Raw genomic sequence first — 7,602 nt, 5'->3', positions numbered from 1 at the left:
ATAGCGATATCCCGATAGGCGATAGCCTTATCTTACTTAATACGAAGTGCCTCTATAGTATTATTAGATTTAGTTCTCTCTACTCTTAGTATAATAATCTTATCTTCGAGTTCCTAGACTAGATTTTATAATCTCTAGTAATTATAAGTAAGCTTAATAAATCTTTCACTTCTTAGTATCTAGCGTAGCTATATACTAATCAGTTCTTCTTTTTTATTATATTCACTAGTATTAACTAGTCTCTATAGATTAGGGGTTAAGATATATAGGTTATAAGTAGCGATAGTTTTTTACTTAGTCTCTTTATTAGGTATAAGGATAGGCTACCTATCCCGATTTATAGATAGATTTTATCTTAGACCGACTATCTTAATTAGTTAGGGGTTCTTAGTTTAGTATAGGTTCGGGATTAATATAGATTAAGGTCTTCGCTATATAGTACTAAGGAACGAAAGTAGGGATATAATAAGACTAAAACTAATTAAATTAATAGTTTATATAGCCGTATTATTATAAAGAAATTAAGAGTAGTACTTAGTATTATATAACCTACTAGATCTTTAATAGAAAGAGTGTATTTTATTTAGAATACTAAGTATAAAAAAGGAAGGAAAAAGGGGACAGGATCGATAACTATAGGATCCTTTTATATATCGAGACCTCTAATTAGGGATATTAGGTAGAAATCTCTATCGACTCTTATCCTAGACCCTAGTCTATTATATACCGAAGTAAATATTATTATATAACCGTAAAAACCTCTAGATCGTTATATAGAAGAGATTAGAAACTTCTTCGCACTTCTATAAGTAGGCTTTATATTTCTAGTAGTATTTATAACTACTACTTTTAATATAATAAGATATATAATATAGCCCTTTATTTCTAAAGCTTCCGCTACTTATTAATACTAACGCTTTAGTTATCTTTATAGCGAGTATATTAAAAAACTTATAACTATAATCGATAGGATAGAGATTATTAAAGATTCCTTTTTAATAGTAAACCCTAAACCTTATAATCTTAACCTCTATAAAACCTACTAGCTAAATAGATAGTAATAATAAATTTTATATAAAATATAAAGGACCTTTTTAGACTACTTAATTATATTTATTTTAATCTAATTATATTTAAACTAGGGTATAATAATTATATCTACCTTTCTTATTTCTATCTAGATAGGATTCGCTATTATTAAAGAGAGATATATAAGCGGAAAAGTAGCTACTAATAAGCTATTTATACTTTCCTCTCCCTCTTTTATTACTAGTTTAACCTTTTAATTCGTATTTTCTATTTAGATAATAAAAGTTCGATAGATAATAAGACTATTACTTTTCTTAAAGATAATAGAATTATAATATAGATAATAGTTATTAGTACCCTAGAATAAAACGGTTTTATAAAGCGATCTAAAGGGGTAATTATTACTAAAGTAATAGTATTTTTTAAAGGTTTAGCTCTTTTAAAGAATCTTTAGCTAAAAGTAGTTTAAACTACTATATATATATTAAATAGATCGCTAATAAAGCTAAACTTAGAGAAGTAGATTATTCTATAGTAGGAATTCTATTTATAAGAGATAGATATCTTTACTTCTATTAACCTTTTAAATCTTAGGGTATATAGCTACTAAACCTATATAAAGATCTAAAGGATCCTTTAATTAGATAAGATATACTATAGAATAAAAATTAGATATCTAGTTAGTTATACAGTAAGTAATATTTAGGTCTAGTTCCTCTATATTAATAGCTATAAATTTATTTAGGATATAACTTTTAATAAAAGTCTTAATTATAAAAAGTATCTAATAGAGTCTCTAAAGATCCGATAAAGATAGATTACTAAAGTTATTAAAGAAGATAAGCTTAATAAAGAGCTCGAAAAGGCTATATACTAAATAAGCGCTATACTAATTATATAAAATAAGCCTAAACTAATTATTTAGAATAAATAAAAGTAAGACTTAATTAATAGTTTAATTTAAAATAAATAGACTAATAGCCTAATCTATAAGATAAGTAAAGAGCTTATTTAATAAGATATATAGGCCGAAAGCCTAATATATATAAAAGGAGAGGAGCTTATATAATAATAGATAGAAAAGGATCCTACTATTAGACTATAGGAGCGCTTTTTAGCTATATCTTCGCTAATACTAAACGCTATCCCTCTTTTAAAGAGTCTTCTTTTTCTAAAGGCTATCTCTTTATTAGATAGTCCGGATTCTCTTTTAAAAAGTCCGCTAGCTATCTATTTTTATAATAGCTTCATAGTAAGTACTCTATTAATAATAAGATAGTTTACTCCTATTATACTAAAATAATAACCTTTTTAGTTAGTAATTCTAATAAAATTATTAAAATTCGAAAAGTATCTAATTTAAACGCGATTATTAATATTCTTATAAGAAAAGATTAGACTAATAAAAAGAGTAGAGAGATATAATTTACTTTAATAAGAAATCCCTAGCGGTTTTCTAAAGATACTAACTAATAAAGATAGGGAATTAATATATATACCCCCCCTCTCTTTACTATTTATAACCCCCTCTATCTAAAAATTTAGTACCGCCTTTCTAATCGGGCACCGCTTTTACTTTAATACCTATACCTATCTACCGACCTCCTTATTACCTTCGAGATTTTATACCGCCTTTATATTAAAGTACCCTCTAACACTATTAAATAATAGTAGATACCTATAATTTATATATAAATATATAGTAAAAATAAGTCACTTTTATTAGTAACTATATCTAGCACTATACCTAGTACCTATACCTAGCACCTATATCTAGCACCTATATCTAGCACCTAGACCTAGTACTAGACCTAGCACTAAATCGTAAGACGTAAATATAGATATGAAAGGGGCTAAAAATATACGCGTTAAGGACCAAAAGAATAAATATTAATATATCGAGTATACTAATACTTAATCCGATAGAAATATACGTTTTTTTTTCTAATTAAAAAATATATTTTTTTACTATATAAACTAGAATTCCTATAGTAGTAGTAGAATTAGATAGTAGAAAGCTCTATACTAGTAGAAAGTATAGTAGAATCTAGGGTTATACCCGATTAGAAAGGCGGTACTAAATTTTTAGGTATAGGGGGTAGTATTATCTAAAGAGGGGTAGTATTATCTAAAGGGGGGTGGTAATATTAATACCCTATTTTAATTCTTAAGTAATACTTCCTTTAATAATTATATTAATTAAAAAAGCTTAAAAGGCTTCTTTTATAAGCTTTTTAGCGCTACTATTAATTAAAAAGCTAGTAAATAGAAGATAGTTACTATCTTAATAATAGAGATAGAGCTATTTACTATTTTAGAAGCTAATAAGATAGTAATATAGTAAAAGAGGCTTCTTAATATAGTCGGACTTAATTATAAAGTAGATCTTATAATCGACTATAATAATAAGTAGATAATTAACTTACTAACTTATAAGTAACTTTAGATATATATAAAACTCCGCTATATAGATATATATAACTACTAGCTTCGCTAGGAAATTAGTACTAGCTTAATTTCTATTTATTAGATTATAACTACTAAGATATAGATAGATAGACTTACTAAACTACTTCTAGTAGAGTCGTATAAGGCTTTTATAATATCGCTTAGACTTATTAATATTAAGCCTTTAGTAGAAGAGTAGATTATATAAAGATATTAACTTCTATAGAGCCTAAAGGTAGCTCCTAGGGGGTATATTAGCTAGAATTACTCTCTTCTTATACACTTATTTAGTCTTTTACTTTCTCTATATAGTAGCTACCTTAGATATTACTCGCTAGCCTTAGGTATCACTCGCCTAGCTATTGGCGCTATTTTATAAGCCTAATATAGGTTAAATAGCTAAGTATATCTACTCTTTATAAAATATACTCGCTTTACTTTTCTTACCCTATTATATCTATTATATAGTAGTAGTATTAAGTTATATAGTATACTTCTCTCGTTTATTAGTTATAAGCCTAGCTTACTAGTAACTCTTTAAAATACCCTTATCGATTTATAATATAGACGCTTACTAGATAGTATTATACCCCTAAGTACGAAGAAAATCGATCGATATTATATCTTACTTCTACTAACCTCCGAAGACGAAAATAATAAAGAAAATAATACTATATAACGCTTAAGATATCACTCTTTTATAATAACTTTACTTCTTTTAATATTCCTATTAATATAAAAAAGACCCTAAGGGTATAAGTTATCTTTAAAAGCTTAGTATAATAGCGGACCTAGATTATATAGGTAGAGTTAATAGCTAGGAAGTCTAATATTTAGGAATATATCGATCTAAAGCTCCAAGATAAAAAACGGCTAAAGATACTAATAAAGCTAGTTTAATTAGACTAAAGTAGTAAGTAGTATATAAAGAATCCGGAGATAAAGCGCTTTATTATAGAAGGAAGAACGGATTATTAATATAATCGGAAGGATTATAAGATAATCTTACTAAATATAGGATTATTTAACTATCTTTAGAAAAGGTCGCCGACCGGATTAGGAATATACTAGCTATTAACCTTTAATATATAATAGTTAATATCGATAATAGGAACGACTACTAGTATAGTCGTTTTAGCTACTAGCACTAAGTTAAACCCCTTTCGGATAGGTTTCTCTTAGTAGTTAGTTTTTAATATAAGTGCTATTTATTATAGTATTTCCTTAGTAAAAGATATAGCCCCCGAATATCTCTAGCTATAGAGTACTTCTATAGTCGGTCTAATCTTTACCCGCCCCGCCACCCCGCCTTTTTATCCGATTATAAAGCTTCCCTATAAATTATATGATCTAGATAGGGTTTATTTACTAGGGTTAACCGAGTCCGTATATAAATAAAAAATCCGTATATTAATATTAATATTAATTTATATTCTAGTTTCCCATAGTAAAAGCTTTATTTTTATCTATATTGTTACCTATATTTAAAATAAATTAATAGTTAAAATCAAAGTGTATTTTTAAACTAATAAAAATAGTGTTTAAACTAATAAAAACGGGTTATAAAAATATAGGTAAAAGTGCAGCTTTTACTATAAAAGACTAGAATATTTATAGGGGGACTTAGTAAACCCTAGTAAATAAGGGAAACACTATTATTATACTAGGTTTAACTAATATTATACTACTAGTACCCTCCCGGAATAGTCACTCTTAGTAGTTAGTTTTTAATATAAGTGCTATTTTCTATAGTATTGCCTTAGTAAAAAATATAGCCCCCGAATATCTCTAGTTATAGAGTATATCTATAGTCGGTCTAATCTTTCCCCGCGCCCCCTCCCCTTTTTATCTAATTATAAAGCTCCCTATAGATTACGTGATCTAGTAGGGTTTATTTACTAGGGTTAACCGAGTCCGTATATAAATAAAAAATCTATATATTAATATCAATTTATATTCTAGTAAAAGCTTTATTTTTATCTATATTTTTACCCATATTTAAAATAAATTAAAAGTTAAAATCAAAGTGCATTTTTAAACTAATAAAAATAGTGTTTAAACTAATAAAAAGGGTTATAAAAGCGTAGGTAAAAGTGTAGGTAAAAGTACAGCTTTTACTATAGGAGACCGGAATATTTATATAGGGACTTGGTAAAAACTAGCAAATAAACCCTATCTAGATTATATAATTTATTTAAATAGTGTGAAAATCGATAATAAATCGATAATAAATCGATAAAAATAGGTGAAAATAGGTATAAAAGTGATAAAAATAGATAAAAATAGATAGAAATTGATAAAGGTTGATAAAAAAGGGGGTGTAAAAATAATAGAAAGAGGGGTGTAAAAGTGTAGGTAAAAATGTAGGTAAAAGTGTAGCTTTTACTTATAGGAAATCAGAATGTTTATAAGGGGACTCGGTAAACCCTAGTAAATAAGCCCTATCTAGATCACGTGATTTATAAGGAGCTTTATAATTAGATAAAAAGGGGCGGGGGCGGGTAAAGATCAGACTAAGCGTATATATACTCTATACCTAGAGATATTCGGGGGCTATGGTTTTTATAGAGGTAATACTATAGAAAATAGCACTTATATTAAAAACTAACTACTAAGAGATGCTATCCTAAAAGGGTACTAGTAGTATGATATTAGTCAAACCTAGTATAATAATAGTGTTTCCCTATTAATAACCTACGATATATATATAAGTACCTTTGTGTAGAGTACGGTACCTTATTATAGTAAGGTAATTTTAAACGCTTTAAGGTTCTTATTAACTTATAATATAAAAATAATAACCCTATAGAATTTATATATAAATTTAAAGAGGCTCTCTTTAAAATATAGTAACGAAACTCTATTATACCGCTAGATATAGTTCTTAATTTCTTTATTAGGGCTATTTAGGGTAATCCTCGATATTATACCTTTATTTAAAACTTAAGACCGGATTTAAAAGATCCTAACTTTATAGTAGAGGTTTATTATAACTTTATAATAATAAAGGGTTCTAATTATATTATAAATTAGTCGTCTAATTTATTTAACTATTTAGCTAATACGATATCTATAAAGGACTTATCTACTACTTAAATACTAATTCGAATATAAACTCTAATACTTCGTCTAAGAAAGATAAGAAGAAGAATAATAAGTCTAAATCTAATAATAAAGATAAGTAATCCTCTTTATATAAAAAGGAGAAGAAGGATTTAATCTAGTATAAGATACATAATACACTTAGAAACTATTATACCTAAAACTATTATTTAAAAGCTAGCGGATCTACTAATACTATTTACTAGTAACCTTACTAATAGTAGTAATCTATTTAATAATAGTAATTTAGTTTCTAATAGCTATAATAAGTCTCTATCCTATAACCTAATTAGATTATAGGCTAGGTTAATAACTAAGGTAGGGTGATTCCTATCCTACTTTAGTAGTAGAGACTATAAGCTAATACTATCTATCCTACTCCCCCTCCCTAGTAAGGTCCTTCCTTAGGAGACCCCTTCTTTCGGTATAATAACCTATTTGCTAACGCGCTATTTTAAACCAACGTTTATAGAGGGGTCTATATTATATCTAAAGAAAGACTAATAGCTAATTCTAGCGGAGATACTACTAGGTAGATAATTAATTCCGGCACTAGTATATATATAACCCCTTATCGATCTATTTTCATTAATTTTAAATAGTATATTTTACTAGTTTCTACTACTACTAGTAATATCTTTTATACCGAAGGCTATAGAGACGTTAACTTATAGCTTTTAAACTAGGATTAGACTAACTATTATTCTTCCCCTTCTCTAATATTAAAGAAGGTCTAGTTAGCTCTAGAGTTAAAGTCTAGCTTAATTTCTATATCCGCTTTTAATAAGGAAGATATTAGAACCTAGATAAAGAATAGCTTTATAACCTTTAAATATTAAGATACTATTAATATAGAGTCTATTATTAGTTATACTATATATAAAAGAGAACACTACTAGTTAAACTATAATAGTATTAACCTTATTAATACTATACTAGAGTATAACCTAGTCTCTAGGTCTCCTAATTCCGTCTTTACTACGAAGAGAAGCTCTCCTATTTCTATAGATCTTATTTACCGAT

The sequence above is a fragment of the Penicillium chrysogenum genome, assembly GCF_028827035.1.
Source record: "Penicillium chrysogenum strain IBT 35668 chromosome Unknown utg000001l_segment0_segment0, whole genome shotgun sequence".
In the NCBI taxonomy this organism is placed as follows: Eukaryota; Fungi; Ascomycota; class Eurotiomycetes; order Eurotiales; family Aspergillaceae; genus Penicillium; species Penicillium chrysogenum.
This window is presented reverse-complemented; position numbering follows the sequence as displayed.